The following is an 18,865-nucleotide window of genomic DNA, read 5'->3' as shown; positions in this document are numbered from 1 at the left end:
ACCCAGGTACAATCCTTTGTGGAAGACCTACACCTTCCCTATCATTCATTTAATCTAAATAAACACTAGCACTGCAGACCTACCCTAAAGTCAAAATCATTCCCTTATGAGATGTACAAGCATACCTCTATTTACACAGCGAGACCCAGACTTTAAGGCTATTGACCTTAACTTGGTTTTAACTTTGAGGCTATGGACCTTACATCAAGTTGGACAAGAAGTTTATGGCTTTGGAAATCAGGATTCAGTTGATTTGAAGGCAAAGGCAGACTTATAGATTTGTTTGTTGCTACATTTTTAACTTTATTTCTTTACTTAAGGGAGCACTTACTGTTCTTATCCTGTAAGAATGCCTGTACAGTCGTGTTTCATACAGTGGAGCATTTCAACTCCATGAAGCATCAAGGGTATGTTGGTAACAAACACACACTAAATTTTGAGTCATAACTGTAACACATAATATACTGATGTTTTAATAGTTTTAAGTTGATTGGCTTCTAAGTGAAAAAAAAAAAATGTGAAATAAATTCTCTTCAAATTCCTCTCTAAACTTTGAATTTCCAAGCAAGGTTCTGTACTGAGTCTGGATGGAATGGAGTTAGTTTTCCCCACAGCAACCCATTTAGTGCTGTGCTCTCCACCTTTAGGTAGAACAGGATTGGTATTGCATCAATGTTTTGGCTATAGATGAGCAGTGCTGTCACAGCATCAAGGCTGTTTCTCCAACCCCTCCCTCAAAGGCCAGTAGACTGGATGTGAGCAAGAGTTAGGGATGGAACATCACCAGGGTATCTGACCTAAACCAACCAGAACCAACCAGAAGGATACTGTATGAAGTCATGCTCAGCAATAAAAGCTGAAGTAAGGGAAGGAGAAAGGGAGGCTCTCATTGTGAAAATATTGGTCTAGAGAATATTTGTTGTCCCCTTTCACTTTCATCAGCCTTTTTTTTTTTTTTTTTTTTTTTTTTTTTTACTTAAACTGCCTTTATTTCAACCCATGAGGTTTTCTTTTTTCATTGTATTTTCTTCCTTCTTTCTTCTGAGTAGGGAGAATGAGAAAGTGGCATGGTGGGGTTGAACTGCCCTTCAGCTATTAAACCATGCTGGTTCTAAAAACAAATGTTATATAATTCACTGGATATACTGAGAGATTTTTTGGTGATTTGTCAGAAGAGTGATGATGTTTCACTGCAGTTTTGTGAAGTCATAATCTGATGAAACTCTTTCAACTGGAAGTAATGCAATGACCAACCACTTAAGGTAATACCATAATCGAAATGAACCTTGAAAAATCTGCTCTGTGAGAGAACCTACCTCCAAACATGCTCTGAAATTGTTACAAAAGTTTTTCGCTAGTGGTGTTTATATATACACATAGATATAGATATATTTATATATCTATATATATATATAGATATTTATTTATATATATATATATATTTATATAAGTTTATATATATATATATGTTTATATATTTATATATGTTTATATATACATATAGATATAGATATATACATATAGATATATACATATAGATATAGATATAGATATATAAGTTTAATTGCTTTTCTGAAATTTAGAATCAAGTTAATTGACAAAGCTTACCTTGATCTAGGCAGTCACCATAAACAGGATCCCTTACAGGTTCATGGTGCATTTCCTTCTGATAAATCTTGAAGTTATTATTTTAGTATACGACATCAAAGCCAACTTGAGGCTTGACAACAGCTTGCTTCCTATCTCTCCCTGCCCTCCATCACATCACACATAACTTTGTCAGAAGACTGGGAGGAAAAAATACTTTGATGTGATTCAATTACTGAAAAACTATATTCTAAAAGATTCCCAAAGATAGAGAAATTTGCCTATAAATAATTAGTGTTCTGAATATTTATGGTAGAAGAGCTCATTACAGAGCTTACATTATAAATCATTATCTATCTCCTTTTCCTTAAAATGTTGAAGTCACAATATCATTTGTTGAACCCCCTGAAATATATTAAACTTCATTCCTCAGAAGACTATTCACTCAGTTGTTTTTTTGTTTGTTTGTTTCCCATTCTGCCATTAGGTTATATCACGGTGCTTCCAAGACATAATATGCTTCACAACCATTAAGGTCCACAACATGCAAACACGTATACACACATCATTACATTCAACTCATCTGATCACTGAAATGAACAATACTATTTACTGTAGTTATGTATGAAATATACTGTAGAACAAGGCCCCTCTGGAATGGAATACTGAATTTAAATAGACCAAGCATGGCATTTAAATTATGGGTATTTAAGAAGAAGTTGAGGTGATTTTCAGAAGGCTATTTTTTCCTAAAATGCTCTTGCTTCCAGTCAGCTGCAACTGAAGGGTTCCAGCCAACACTTTACTTAAGGTCAGCAATATTCAGCAGTTACTGATCTATTCTTTATCTGTGTTAATTGTTCATATTACTTAGTTGTAACCTCAAAATAGGTTGTAAAAAATAAAAAAAAATGAAAACTCCAAAAGTGTGTAGCACTGCCATTCAAAGGAACATTTAAATTTAGAAACAAACATGCAACCATAGTACCTCAAATTCCAATGCAATTTAAAGATATGATTATAAAGAATATGACGACTATGAAGAAAATAAGCAAATGTTGTCTATTTTGATAGACAACAAATCAAGGACCTTGTTCTTCCTCTATGAATTGAAGTTTCCCTTTGTCTTTCAGTAATCTCCTTAACATAACATTAATTAATTGCAGCTGAAACTGCACCAAAGTATTTTTAATTCATTTAATTTCAGTGAAGCTTTCAAGATGTAAGTTCTCTAAAAACAAAGCTTGAAAAATTTTATTAGCTGTTGTTTCCCCTGTCATTCAAAACACTTAAATTGATGCCATTTAAGACGTGGATGTAGAAAGCTCCCTAGCTCCTCCCAAGATTTTGCTGTTCAATTTGATAAACTGTATTACCTTGATTTAATAATTATTTAACCATAACATCCATTAATAATCCAAATCTTGTCTAAGTCATGCCACATATTGTACAAACACATCTGGAGAGTCTGATCTTGTAGAGTCTAAAATCAGCTATGAAATAAATGAAAGAAGGGAAGGATAAGAAGTAAAACATCATAAAAGCCAAGTTAATCAGGATAATGGGCATGTATCTCATGTTTTTTGTGCCAAGAACAGCTGATATATTAAGATTTATTAAAAAGTATATAATGTATACAAAATTTATATAAGCTATTACATATAGAAATATTTTATTTTTTTATAAAATAAATATACTGACTACAAGTAACATACACACAAAATCTGTCAGTTATTGCACGTATTTTAGCAAAACAGTACTGAGCCTAGAGGAATCAGTCTGTAAAGTGCTTTTCTGGGGGAAACAGTTCAGACCAAGGCAAGACCAACTCCCTGTATGAAGCATGGTGTGTGGAAAAAAAGCTGAGATAACTTCTGTACGCTGTGGTGGAAAATGCCGAAGGAGGAGAGAAAGAAATGGAGGAATGCTTTGTAATAGGATTTATAATTTAAAGGAGGATCACTAACAGAAACCAGGATAAAGTTAATGCATGTGTCTATACTAAAGCAAGGTCCAAGATTCAGTAGAAGATCTCAGCAAAAAACTCAACTCTGATGTTTGTCCCCCTGATATAAAATCTATTTGGCCTGGCAGAAAAAGGGTCGTGGAAACTGAACTCGCTGCTATGTTAAAGAACTTACTGGTAAAATATGAATACTAATTCTTGCAATGGCAGGATGGAGGTCTATGCATGAAAAGATTTATATAAGTGCTAAGTGCTGTTATTGTTATTACATTCAGAAAGTACAGAAGGCTTTAAAAGCACTAACTTTTCTAGTACAGAACATCACCTGTTCTTTCTGCAGCCAGCAAAGAAGACATAAAATGAATGTAGTTATTGCAAGAAACTGTCTGGTTCTAAATTCTGATGCATATTTTTTGTCTCTAGGAAAAGTAAACAACCGTTAATAGCAGGAATTTTATGATACAAAACACAGTAAAATATGCAGCAAGCTATAAAGTATATGAAAAGCTGTTCTACTTTACATAAACTTGTTTTTCATAAGGAAGTTATTTAATTGGAAAGATGCTTTGAGAGCAATCAGAAGGCAATGCATTAAAAAGGTGTCCAGTTTGGAATGATGAAAAGAGAATGGAGCCAATTTTTAAAACATAATGAATAAGGAAGTAAGTACATAGTGGGTGCTAGAAAATCAGCCAATGAGATTGATATGTCTATTCCTCTTTTTTCAGAAGGACAAGTACCTGCTCTCCAAGGAGGACCATATTCTAGTATCATTTAAGTGGCAGTCAGTATCCTCCCTGTGAAAGATGCAGTGGTCAGCTTGAGTTATGTCATTTGACAACGACGTAACTCAATACCCTTTGACAATACCCTTTTATGTTTAGGTTGTCTTGTATAGGGTGATAATTTTTAAGGCTGTACCCCAGTATTGCATCTTTGGGTACACCAAATTTTGGATATTTAGTTTCTGATTTAGGATTTTTAAAATACATCATTTATTTTCTGTCTTCTGCTTACATTTCAAACTGTGCTGTTTACTCAATGGGCAGCAGAATTTTCACATTCAACACTCCCTTCATCCAAGACCAGCAGTAATTCATTTGCCCTCTCAACATATCATTTTCATAAAATGTGAGTATTGCCTCTGTATATAACCAATTTTTCCTTTCTCCTTATTTCACTGAGAAAAATAAAAAGGAAAATTTTTCTTTCATATACTTAAAACATTAATTACAGGAAGAGAGTAATTGGTACTGCCTAAGAGGTTAAAGTACTTGCTCTGAACAGAGCTGTCACTAGTACAGTATTTATATTTATAAAGTGATTTCTGCATGAATAGGATTGTTCCAGGATGAAACAACATTTTTAATACTGTAAACAAACAAGAGATGAATGCATAAAATGAACTGTTTAACAGGGCTTTAGGTACCCCTTGTGCATTGTATTTGGAAATGAAGTCCTTAAACTCAGAAGCAGAGTGATTCTCTGTGGATTAGAAGGGAGCCTCACAGCCCTTTCAGTAACATCTTTTCATACAAAATTTGGCACTAACCCTCCATTTGCCTCAGCAAATGACTTCATGCTTTGTCCTTTTAATCCAATTTCCACCTTAATATAGTTTACAATGTAGTGAAAATACTGAAAGAAGATGCCTGAAAATGTATTGTGTTGGAAATCTAACTGAGGCAGTAATCCAATCAGTCAGTTCTTCATTAACTGAGAAGTTTAACCCACAGATAATCCACACAAACTACATTTCAAAACTAGCTATGACCAGATACAGTTATCACACAGAAATGACTCAAAAAGGCAGGTAATAGACTAAGTCTGACAAAAAGAAAAGGAACAGGTACAACTGAAAGCCACAATAAGGACTGTAATCCTTATCACAGCTTGAACAGCTCAGGTCTGTACATTATTACAGCATTAGTTACTTCGCTGGTGCAGCCATTAAGTGTATAGGCTACCCTATTTAGGAATAACTTCCTTATTAACAGGTATTATCTCCTTTTTTTTTTTTTTTTTTTTTTTTTTTGTAGGCCAAAACATCCATGCATACCTTAAGCAGACACCCCACAGCATCCAGAATCCCATTCAGGAAAGCCTTATTCATACTTTACTGTTGTGGAAAACAGTAATTTTCTTGTAAGTAAACATTGCTACTTTTGCTTCATCTTTCTTAGACCAATTAACCATATGATATCCTGAAAATGACAGACAGATGTGGACTCCAACAGCTTACCACCTATCTGTGCTGGCAAAGAAGGGCTCCAAACCAGTATCACAGTGTCTCTCTTGCAGAAGCTCCATAGATCCACTGATGAATTAAAGGCAATATATCATCACTGTCAACACAGTGAGATTCAACACAGGTTAAATTAAAAATAAAACGCCAACAATCTTCAAGCAACTTAAATATGATGAAAACATACCACTAAGATATTACCATCCAAATATTCAGTTTCATGTATCTTTTAATCCTATTCAAACTAGTATCTCTTCATACATGTCTTTAATTCATGCTTTCAGTAGAAGCAGGAGACTGAAAACTGTACCTACCCAAAGCAAAAGCATATTCAATAGTTTAATGGATTACAGTCCTGCAAATCAGAATCTGCAGAAAGCACAAAGCAAGTGAATTGAGTGCTGGAGCTTACCAAAGTTCATTGCAACAATCTTAACTGTAGCACTCCTACTTCCCTTCACAGTGGGAAAACATGACAAATAAAAGCCAAGAGTAGATAATTCATATTAATTCTAGCGTATGGGGGTGCATGCTAAATTCTCAATGGCTATGACTGGCAAAAAAGAATTGTGGAGTATTTTGTACCATTTGTGAAGTGTTTTCTGAGTGTATCTTCTTTTGCATAGCCAAACTTGTCAGTTTTACACACTTCTCCATAGAAAGCTAAATTGTTTCTTAATAATTTACACAATTTCTCACAAGATATAAGGGTTTTGTTTATATAGAATATTTCAAAGTTAAGGTGTGAGAAGCACAAAGTGTGCAGGAAGGAGGAGGAAAGAAAATGGAAAATACATTTCCTGGCATTATTTGCCCACACTGGCTCTCAACAATAAACTATCACTGTTGCTTAGTGAAAAGGATTTGCATTCTCGGTCTATGTAAAAATACAGGATATGTCTGTGGTTCTCATTTTCTTCTTGTTTCTCTGAGTGATTGAAGCAAGGGCTAAGACTTTTTCTTTCTTTTTTTTTTTTTCTTTTTTTTTCTGTACAGTTTAATTAAATGCAACACAGCCCTCTCCTACGCCTTGGTTAAAGTCCCAAATATATATATATATATATATATATATGTATATGTATATGTATATATATATATCATTTTCAAGGTCTTATCCATTCATTCAAAGAGTAAAAGAGAGTTCTCTCCATGCTTGTTTGGTTGTTTTGAGCTGATAGCTTTAGACAAAAGCAGGTGACTATAATATGTCTGAAGGCTTCAGTACCACCCCCTCACAAGCCATTTTTTTACTGCCTTTGCAACATGTGCAGAGCTTTGGAAAATGCTGCACCATTTTCAGGCTTGTTTCCTTCCAGCTTTCACAGTTTACTTCAAAAAAATCTAATCTTTTTAAATAGAAAAGTTTCTGAAGATCCTTAAGATAACTCTGAAAATCTTGACCTTTCCTGTAGGCACAGTTCTTCTTTCTTTGCTGCTGTCCCGCTTCCTTTCTTAAAAGAACGTCTCTTGGTACAAGGACAAGGTAGAACTAATGGCTTACCATGTATAGATAAATCCAGGTGGACAACTAAGGAGATTTTTCCAGAGAGGAAATACCTGGCAGATGGTTTTCTTTTTAAAAAACAAACAAGTTTTTTTGTTTGTTTGTTTGTTTTTTTCATTGAATCTGATATTTAAGAGATTTGGAAAGCAAAATAGCACTGAAATCAGGGAGCAAAACTGAAGTAGGTATCATTCACATTCTCTGAAGAAATGAAAAATATGTTTGGGGACTATTGCAATGTGTTCTAACGAGAAAAAGAGCACCTTTGGTGTCCAAATGTAATGGTTGACATAGGCATTGAATATTTCAATGATTAATGCTATTTTAAACTGATTCATCCACTATAAAAGCCTTTTAAACCAGGAGTCCTGTTTTTTTGTTAGGGAATGTATGAAGTGATATTTATCCTCAGATTTATTTTGTTCAGCAACGTACTTTATCCACCTCACCGGGAATGAATGAGAGTCTGAAAATTAAACATTTCAGATGAAAGGATACAACACAGAAATTAATTTTCCAACTATGCTTTCAGCTTTTTTGTTTGCTTTAAAACACAGTCCACCTCTCTATTCTGTAGCCTATAACAGCAGTTGCCAGCTTTCAGTCCTTATTCTCTCCTTTGGGAAGAAAATTTATCCATGACTAAATCACTAATCCTTGCTTAGCAGCATCTAATCACTGCTCATCTTAGTTGTTTTGTTTTTATTCTTATTTTTATTCTGTACCTTGAAAATTAAGCTTCAAGTCTTTTCACGCAAAAGGGATTGCTGAAAACTGAAAAATTTTAGTGGGGTTGGGATGAGGTGGAGCAGAGAACTCAAGTTTCATTGTACTGGTCCACTTGCTGGTAAGCTGTTATGCCAACTGTTGCCCCTAAATCCCTTTTGGACACAGAGAGAGATGCTTAACATCACTTTCATAAGACAAGTTTCTCATTATTTTAGAACTCCCATAATAATAATAATATTTCATCACTCTGAAAAAAAAAAAAACAAAAGAAAAAAAAAAAAGTTTAGATTCTAACCTGTGGCAACAGAAGCCTTTGTTCAACTGTTACAGATTTTCTGAGGCATACAGCAGGTTTTGATCATACTTAAAACAACTGAGATAACTTTCGTAACTAACTTCTACAGATAAACCCACCCTGCTTTCACCACACTAGCTATGTATCCCCCACTATTCCAAAAATGTTAAATGCATAACTGAATTTCCTTTTTTCGAGGTGTATGATTTCATAACCCATGGCAGGAAAGGATAAGAAGAGTCAATTGACAACAATATGTTACGCTTGTCCAAACATTTGAAATGCCATATCTCTTCAGTAGCTTGGCTTATACATCATTCTTTTGCTTTCTACATTAGTGTTTATGAACCAGTCATCTATCAAACCCTGCAAAATCAAAGAGTAGGTATTCTGGAGGCAACACTTTTTTTTTCATACTTTCAGAAAGGCACACTCAAACATATGTGGTCTAACAGCAATTAACACTTCAGAGAGCACATTGTTTTTTTGGGCTTGAAATACCACTTTCAAACACAAGATTGGCGGACTTGCTGAAATTGCTAAGCCACACATTTCAGCTTTCTAGAACACATGAAAAGACTGCATTTCTGTCCAATGGTAGGCTTTCTTAATGAAGTTTTTTGGTGTGAGAAGATGTGAAGCAAGCTCCTTACAGAGCATTGTAAGATGTGAATTCTAATATAAAAACTATCATTAATTCTCTAATGCTAAACTAGCATCAATTTTCTAATAAATAAGCTACCATTAATGCAGTAAATATAAATCAGGAACTTCTAAAGTTACAATACTCTGGAAAAAAATGGCTACGCCATCTTGTCAATGTGCTACATTTGTATTAAAAAGTGAACTATAACCACAATTCATATATGTTAACTGCAGAAACAGAAAAGAAGAAAAAAGAAAAGAAAAAAAGAAAAAAAAAAAAAAAAAAAAAAAAAAAACAGAGACCACACTGTGTATGGAATAGTGCATCTGAAAAGCATTTGTTTTTGACACTATTGCTTGGCTTCACCTCTCTTTGGCTTCACCTCTCCATCCTAACATTAGCAGGTTAAATTTTGCCATAAAGGAATAAGGGAACTGCATGGAGGAACAATTATTTTCTTTTGCCTCCAATGAAATTTTTTAGTGCTGGATGATGTGAAGCAAGCTCCTCAGAGGTCAGCACCAGTCATTCAGAATCTACAGGATTATACGATCCTAGAGTTTTCTCGCTTCAGAAGTGTAATGGTTTGTTTGAAAAGTATTAAGAGAGCAGCAGTCAGTGTGCCTGATTAACCTGCCATGAAGGCATCATACTTGTTGTACAACATAAGTTGGGCCCCATGGTTCAGAAGGGGATGAAGACAAACAAGTATTTCTTCATACCTCCATTTGAAAGCTCAAATAATTGACATGTAATGAAATCAATTCATCTAATGTACCCATATTCTTGGAACAGAGCATACCGACTCTTTACCAGAGCAAGAAAAGCCTTTGCTATATTAATCCATACACACTGGTAGGCCAATACAATTTTTTGTCTGACAAACTTGCCTCACATTATAACAGCAGACAATCCTTTGTAAAGATGAATTGTGGATAATAATACATTAGAATGCATCTTCATAGTGAAATACACATAGTAGCCTAAAGTGAAGAGACACAAGTGCCTGACTTCCAGCAGGTATGAGCTCATGGTTCAGTTTAGACATCCTCATATAGTATCTTCCTAATACTAAACCAGAAATTGATATTTTAAAGGAAAGAATGATGAGCTAATGTGAAAAAAAGGTGTTAGAATGCATTTAATTGTATGCAAGTGACTAAAAGCTCTAAGTAGTTCTTCAGAAGCATAACCATATAGATGCAGACAGATTTATTTTTTATTTTTTGGTAATTAAAGGCTGAGTTTTATTATTCTGAAGTGTTTATAGTGCATCTAGTTAAGATGTATTTTCAACATCTGATTTCTTCTTTTAGACTAGAGCAAAACTGAGAGGGAAAAAAAAAATACTCTAAAAAAAGTTTACATTCTCACTTAGAATAGTTGGTGGAAAACAGACCAATTCATCTGACTTCCTGCCTTTATTACTATTAATTTACTCAGATTCTTCAAAAGAAAAGAGGACCTGGTGAATTTGCAAGACAACGCCAAGTATCAGTGGTTGTGTGCTGTCCAGACAATGGCAATCTCTCCATTGTCATGCTATTTATAAATGAAATGTGTAGAATCTATAGAGACAAATGCTGTTGATACTATTACTTTTCTCTGATAACCAGTAAAAGCTACGAGTTATAGAAGGTTCTCAGCCTGCCTGTAGGTAGCTTTTTGGGTTGAACTATGGCATTATTTAGGAGGCTGCTTGAGAAGACTGACAAAAATCCAGTGTACATAAACAACATGATCTTGAAAAAAGATGCCTAAAAATCTGAATGAAATGTGAAAAGTGCTAACCAATTCATTTCTTTGTTTAACACAGAAAAGCCATCAATTTAAACTGCCATGACTTGGAATCATCTTACCTGTTTGAGCTCTCATAGTGAGATGATTTACTTACACAAGGTGCACTCAGTGGACAGCCCTATCTTGCATGTTGATTTTAGGGTGGGATGGTGCAACATTAAAACAAGGACAAGATGGTAAACAAATGGAGTCACCCATAGCACTTTGTTACTACAGAGTGGCCACCTAAGAGTAAATTCCACTTGGTCTGTAAATAATCACAAATTCAGAGCTGGTAGGAACTGAAAATATTTACAGAAGGACTTAAAATTGAAATTACAAGTATCTTTCAAGCTACTGATCATGCACTATTAAACAAGTTTTATTGCTTTATCATAGCAATTAATTTTTGTTTCACATTAATGACATTCTTATCATGCCTAAGTTGCTAATGGAATTTGACAACAGCAAATACCGTAAGATCATTTAGCTTATTCATGTCACTGGCAGGGATGAATACATATCTTTACATTATTGATTTTCCTAATATACTAATCGCTTCTAAAATGAATGACTGTCTCTATGTGTTTTAGTCATTGCAAAGAAGGGTTCATTTGCACATTGTCTTTTTAATATCTGATTTTTTTAAAGAAGCCAATAATCAAATTTCTAAACAGCAGTTCTAAACATAAACTTTAGGTATACACCATACATCTTAATATATGCTTCTTTATAAATATATGACCTTACTAAACCTTCTAGCTTGTTTCATCACCAGTCTGATCTGATATTAATGAGTGATTAAATTTATTGTAGGGAAAAAGGTACAGTTCAAAGTAAAATTCTCATGTTCATCAGAAACACCAAGACTTCATTTTGGCTTTCCACTTATTTGAGAAAAGCTGTTCCAGCCTGTTGCCTTAGGTCTTCTGAGTACTTTTTCTGGACTGTCTTCAGAAAAAGAAGTGTTTCTTCTGTCCAACTGCCTATGAGAGCAGCTCTCTCAGCAGACCTGCACTCTCCGGCTGCAGCTGGAACTACCAAGCATGTGGAAGCTGCAGGGCTGGCTGTAAATGTGGGAGGTGCTGGTGCTGCAGCCTAGGGCTTCAGGAAGGAGAACTGACACAGAAATTAAGAGACTTAAGGACACTGCATCGCCCATGGAAATGGGTACATTTCTCCCTTTGTCAAAGAAAGGCTGTATATGGCCCTTAAACTACTTCAGATCATATATATATACACACATATATATATATTTAATAATAAAAGGACAATTATGAATTCTACAAAACAAATGTAAAGTTTCATCACCTACACCTTTTCTCTTGTGTTATTACTTCATTACAAGCAGTACTAACACTTCCTTCTATTTTTCTCATTAAAGAAACTGGATGCAGAGCTGAAAAAGTTGAAAGATACTGAACAATAGTATTTGTGTAATTACAAACATATTTTCAGTTCTAATTATGTTTTTATTATCCTAATTACTTTGCTACTTACATATTTAAGCACAATTATATCCTGTGATATGCACCTCTATTACATTTACTATTAAGGCCAATTTTATTCAAATATACTAATTGCAGGGTGTTTTTTTTTTCAAATTGTATTATTATTGTACAAAATGACTAAGTGCTACTGATCACATAGAATGTGTACCTTTAGACTGATACTAAATAAGCATCAATTTTATTGTTATTCCAAGTAAAGTATTTGCACAATTAGTATGAAGTTCAGTGCAAGATTGTTTTAAGTTTCACTTGACCTTCACTTTTTAAAAAAAAAAAAAATTTTTTTGCATTCATACAAACATTCCTGCTGAAGATGGGGTTAAAACTGTCACAAGCATTTTAATAAAATACCGAAGACCTTCTTTAATTTATGGCAGATATATTTTCAAGAAGGAAAATGCTGATATTATCTTGGTTATAAGCTTACTGCTGAAATGATTTAGATATTCTTTTCCTTTCACACAGTATCAGTATAAAGTCTTTCTTTGCAGGCAATGAATTATAGTTGACACTTCAAACCTATTCTATCAGTATCTCCTAGTTCAGAAAAATGAGAAAACATAAATATTTATTCTATATATACGGAAGAGACACAAGACTCTGATAAAAATGATCCATTATGGAATGATGAATAATTGTTACATGTGTCACACTTAGAACAGGAAAGGGCAAAAAAAAATTTGCCACTTTTTAATATGAGGATTTGAGGTTATTGTGTAAATAAAAACGCAGTCCTTTTATCACATTGAGCTGATAAGCCCTGTGATTTCTGATGGAATGCACTTCATAACTACATGGAAGATGAAGCTTCCTGTTGCAGACTCTTGGTCCAATTTGTCTATTAATAACATGCTTTAACAGTGTAAAAATATTTATGCAAACAGCTTTCCATTTCCCCAGCTTATATGTGCAATACTTCCCTAGCTTAAGTTCAGCAATTAATATGACTAGGAATTCATTTGTTCCATGAAACTATCTGTTTAGTGTCTTTAATCTTGTTCCTATTACTAATATAAGCTGTTATATTATGCAAAGAAGTAAAGACTGTTATAAACTGCTAAATACTAGTCTATGAAAACTATCCAAGTGTTACTATAAATTTTCCTGTTGGATGGGATGGGGTCAGTATGAAAAAAAATATAATATTTCCAAATTTTTGAAATAATATTATCAGTCTTACTATCAGTCTTTCCTTCTGAAAAGGCAGCAAACAAGCAAGCAAACAAAAACATTATGCGCAAGCCAGTAATCAGAATTAAAACAACTTGTTTTTGTTTTGTTTTGTTTTTTAATTATTATTATTATTCACAAAGTCTGTTTTTATGCTAGAAATTGAAGATCTCTGAGACAAAGAACATTCTTTTTTGACTGAGTGTTTTTAACTGTACAGCCTTTAATATAAAACCTAAATACATTCATAATATAAATCATGAAGTTAAAAAAAAATAAAAATAAAAATGACCAGCTTAAGGTATCATATGTAAATGCACAGAATTATTTACAAATTAGTGTTATGGGAGCATCACAGAATGCAATGTGATTTCTTGATGGCTTTCTCTTTATTAAATTAAAATTAAAATACATATAGATTAAGTGAAAATAAGGTAGAGTTAGTTCAGTAAATAAAAATCAGGAACTTCTAAATTTACAATACTCTGGAAAAAATGGCTAAGCCATCTTGTGAATGTGCTACACATTGAAAGCCACAATTCATATATGCTAACTTAGCAGAAAAGAAAAAGACAGAGAACACACCAGATATGCAATAGTACATCTGAAAAGTATTAATTTTTGACATTATTGCTTGGCTTCATTTCTCCATCATTGACAGGTTAACTTTTGGCATAAAGAAATAAGGAGCTACGCTGAAGAAAACAACCGTTTTCTAGCCCAGTTTCTTGTCTCGTTCAGTGGCCACAGGCAGACATAGAGAAAACTGCAAGATGAAGGCAAGAACAAATTAAATCTATCCCTACTAATTTCCTAAATTAAATGTTATTTCTAACTACAATAATCTTTATCTCAATAATTTTGAGATAAAGCAATTTCACTCAACTTACTTAGTATTATAGAAGGAATTTAGAAAATGTAGACTTTAGGAATAATTCTATTATTTTAACACTACAAATTCTTCCACTTTTCCATCACAGATGAAATAAATCAAATAAAAGTTTGTTTTAAAATTTTGTCTTTGTGTTCAGTGTTTCTACATGACATTTTGAAGGAGGAATGGAGGGATAAAACGAATTTCTCTCTATGGTATACAGAGAGATTTTTCAGCACTTCATATTAGTGGTGAAGAAAAGTTCCCTCTACTCAACCTTTCTTATAGAAACTAGGATTGGGTTTGTTTTTTGCAGTTTTGCATGCTTCCTCTTTTTGAATAACTTGGTGCCTCTGCAGATACTGAAAGGTTTCTCAAATAATATGAGTTTAAAATTGGGTTATTTTTACTCTGCTGCTTATCTGGCTAAAATATGAACAATGGTGACTTCTGGATTATCTACAGGTTCTGAATGACACTGAATCTTTTTTTCCTCTATTGCCACTTCAAATACCACTCTTTCAAACTGAAAGAAACTGCTAAAAAAAAAAAAAAAAAAAAAAAAAAAAACATTTTGCAGAAACCAACATCTAAAATTCTGCACAACATTCAAACACAAAAAATTATATTTTATATGTGACTCCATTTTTAAATTCTGACTTACTGAGATCTTTTTTCCAGAGCTACTTAAAAAAATAAAGACTGTCAGGAAATGACAGTAAAAATAAATATCTAAAATGCAGAAAAAAATCTCTGCTCCTTTTTTTACACTTCTTACTTTTTCATATCTTGTCGCTTTATTTGGGTATCATACCTCCCAGACTTAAAGCTACATTAGAACAAAGAAGCTCTTATTCTTGACGTTATGTTTAATTTTCTACACTTCTCTAAGAAGTTACTTTCTAAAGGCCTATCTTTATCCTCCTAAATTATGGATATTTATCTTCATAATGTCTACCCCATGTGAGCAATATCAGATTAATTGAGTTTACCTACATGCAAAAAGTCTACTGAAAATTTAGAGAAAACTGAAGTACAGTTGAAGGTTTGGAAAACATACATTAAGGTAGAAGACAACTAAGTCACAGTCTGTAAATACTTCTACAGGAAAATGAAAATCCCAAACAAATGAGCCTTTGATTTAGCTGACAAAGGTTTACAACTGATAGAGGCTTAATTTAGACTAGAAATCAAACTAATATTTATCACTGCAAGTCTCTCTGTTTCATTTGAAAAATTTTAAATTAATATGAATACTTTTTTTTTTTTTTTTTCCCCAAAATCTGTTCTTATTCACACCAAATTTAGAAAAGAAGCACTCTGGCACATGCTACATAATAAATTAGACTGGCTGGTGGTAATGACCTCTCCTGGCTTTCTATTCTATGAATCTTAGAAGACAAACCCTGGCTACTGACTAACAAAATTGACATTACTATTAAACACATTTAAGATGACAACAACAACTAAACAATACAGGAAACATTTCTATTATCATTCACATGTACAAATTAAATTAACACTGATTGCTCAATTTGGAATTTCTGATGTAAACCACTCTCAGGGGTGAATCATTAATTAGAACACACTACTTAAATTGACTCTTTTCAGAGGTGATGCTCCATTTAAGGTCCTAGAACACAGTATCTTACACCTTGTTGAGCTCAACACAACAGTGAAAATGTGAAAATCTTACAAGCAGCAATTGATCCTGACTTACAGAAATAAGAGAAAGTCTTTCTCTCTAAATACATCATGAAGCAGTAACTCTTAATTTTATTCAGTCTCCCAAACAACCTATATATGAAAAGCCTACTGTTGTGGGGTAAACTGAAAGAAAAGCTCTAAAACAGCCTTTAAATGGATAAATACAAAAGAACTATAAATAAAATAAAGCCAGAAACAGTAACTGATACTTCGTGTTATTTCATTAGTTCTTCTAGAGTACATAAACTACAACCCAACTTCCCTTTCAGCGCCAGTGTGGGTTTGCACTGGTGTACATGGATGGAAGACTTGCTCTGCTGGCCACTGAACTGGAGATCATCTCCAGACCCCCATCTTAGCCCTCAACAAAATGCATTTCCTGGGTAAAAACCCAATTTGGGTGCTCTGAAATCCCTTCTGCCAGCATTTTTCTCAGTGGACACTGGCATGCTCTACAGAGTTTTAGGAAAGTAATTTTAGCCAACTGAGTTGTGCAGTAGGCATACCTCCAATTCTTTTGTGTATATGGAGATTGCAGAATATTACAAAAACAATGCCCTATGGGAGTAAACAGAGGTATCTTTATTGGAAGAATTTTTGTGCTGACTTCTGCTGCCCACTATCTTCTTTCCTGTGCTGACTACAATCAATTTAAACAACAATCTTACTAGAGTTAAAAAAAATAATAATAATAATCAGGACTGGATAATGGAAAACTAATTTCTCAAAGATACTACTCATATTCAAAGTCTCTCTGAATTTAACTGTATTTTCACTAACATTTTCACTGTTTTTAAATAAAACAAAGACCATAAGTACAGCATAGAATATGTAGTTCTGTGTATTCCAGGTGATCCAGAGGTTTATGGAAACTAAGATGGCTGAGTATTCACTTAAAAAATATAAAAGATTAACTGTAGGAAAACTGTTCAAATAAGAAGGATTCAGTAGGTCAATGAGGGCCATGAAAGATAATGGCGTGTGCTAATCCACTTCAGAATCTTCAGAAAATAGTCATGTGTTGTTAAAATAACATACATTTAGCTTTAATTTGCTGTTAATTAGGGTAGATAAATTAAAGTATATATGGGTATCACAAAAATACATATTAATAGCAAAAAGAACTATTCTAATAGATAACACACATCACTGATTCTGGTGTCCTAAAATATGTAGGTAATATGAACTCTTAAGTGTCTGCTAAAAATTCTTCTTAACAGTGAGAGTAATTTAAAGAAACAACACTTTGATGAAGCACCATTGCAACACAATTGGGACTGTACTGCAGTTCAGAGATAACCCTGAAACAACTGGGTGGGGAAAAATCTATATAACGTACGTTATTAATGACTTCTGAGTGACCTCTGCTTATCTTCACTACCATAAAGAAGACATTGAAATTTTCAACTGTGCTCAAGCTTCATTATTCAAAATCTCGACTATAATAACTTGAGTATTCTAATGATATTTTCAACCTGTCATATTAAAATAAAGAAGAAAATTTCTGAGATTATATATGATCTAGAAAAATGATCACTGCTTTGTTTATATAGCGCTATGTGAAATCTTATGTTTACACTGCATACAATGATCAGAGAATGTATTTGTTTAATTTTTCATTCAAATATTACAGATAAGAGAGAAGATAGCAAATCATTCAGAAAAGAAAGAAAGAAAAAGAGAGAGAGAGAGAAAGAAAAACGAAAAAGGGAAGAAAGAAGGGAAGGAGGGAGGGAGGGAGGGCAGGCTAAGGATGTGTACACTAGATATTGAAAAAGGAGTTATAAATTTACTTCCCTCCAGGAAGGAATTTCAATTGTACATCACACATACCACTCAGCAAATGACAACAGTAACTTACGTGACCAGGTATCATGCCATTCCATGAACATCTCAAAACATCCAGTCACAGCTGGACAGATAGCACACATAGGTACACTCAAGCCCACTGACACCAGTACAGCTAGCAAAATATACAGCCTCTGGGTACAGACCTTCATCTTGTACAACTTGCTGCTATTTTCTAGTTAAAATTTCTTAGTTGAACATTTCTTAGTTAAAATCTTACTTGGAGTTTGCTTAATTTTAATTTTTCATTACATTTCCCACTATCTTCCCCTAGCCAAAAAATATATTTTATGATTTATGTAGTTTAAGCTGAAATTAAAACTGTTCTTCCTTCCTTCCTTCCTTTCTTCCTTCTTTCCTTCCTTTTCCTTTCTTCTTTTTTTTTTTTTTTTTTTTATTTCTTCTTAAAATATAGCCAATTGATTAACATAATACAACACTTTTACAGTGACAAAATATAACATGTAAACTTCAAACTTAATTTACAAAAAATGAAACAATTTTTTGTGGACAATGTGTTAAGTAAAAACAATGTTTTAAATATACAATGGCTGTAATTTGTTTGTTTGTTTCCTATCCATTTTAAAGAGTATTTCAGGTAGTTTCTCAAATAAAAAAGAAGCTAGTATAATTCAATGAAAGTTAGTGGGTGGTTTTTTTGTTTGTTTGTTTTGTCTTTTTTTTTTTCTCTCTTTGAAGGAATCTATTTCCAACTCATCTGTATTCAGAATATGAATATAAATTTGTACACAAGTAATTCTAAATGCCGTTGGCTTTCCACTTTTAATGCTGTTATTTTTCCAAAGAATGTATCCACAGATCAATGACCCTTTCATACTATCTGAAAATGCCAAAGAATACCACTTCAGGGATAATACTGTTTTCACTTGACTTAAATAGTCATTTTTAAAACAGAAAGTAAGCATGACATCCTAAAATTACTAAGGATGCCATCCAGAGTATTTATATATCAGGGGAAACGATGACATGGAAATAGAATTAGA

The 18,865-nt window shown here is 33.4% G+C and overlaps 1 protein-coding gene across 3 annotated transcripts in view; it reads right to left on the bottom strand.

Moving 5' to 3' along the window:
• PHF14 (PHD finger protein 14) overlaps positions 1–18,865 on the bottom strand; it is a 163,696-nt gene that overhangs the window by 10,048 nt on the left and 134,783 nt on the right. Inside the window, exon 20 of one of the 3 annotated variants that reach the window (XM_084507581.1) lies at positions 13,966–14,198. The exons of the other annotated variants lie outside the window; for them this stretch is intronic. The gene's annotated coding sequence lies outside the window, so the exon portion shown is untranslated. Of the gene's footprint in view, positions 1–13,965; positions 14,199–18,865 lie in introns of those variants that run through there. 3 annotated transcript variants of the gene reach the window in all.

Source organism: Aythya ferina (assembly GCF_964211825.1).
Source record: "Aythya ferina genome assembly, chromosome: 2".
Lineage (NCBI taxonomy): Eukaryota > Metazoa > Chordata > Aves > Anseriformes > Anatidae > Aythya > Aythya ferina.
Note: the sequence above shows the minus strand (reverse complement) of the source record. Positions and strands in the feature narration are given on the sequence as shown.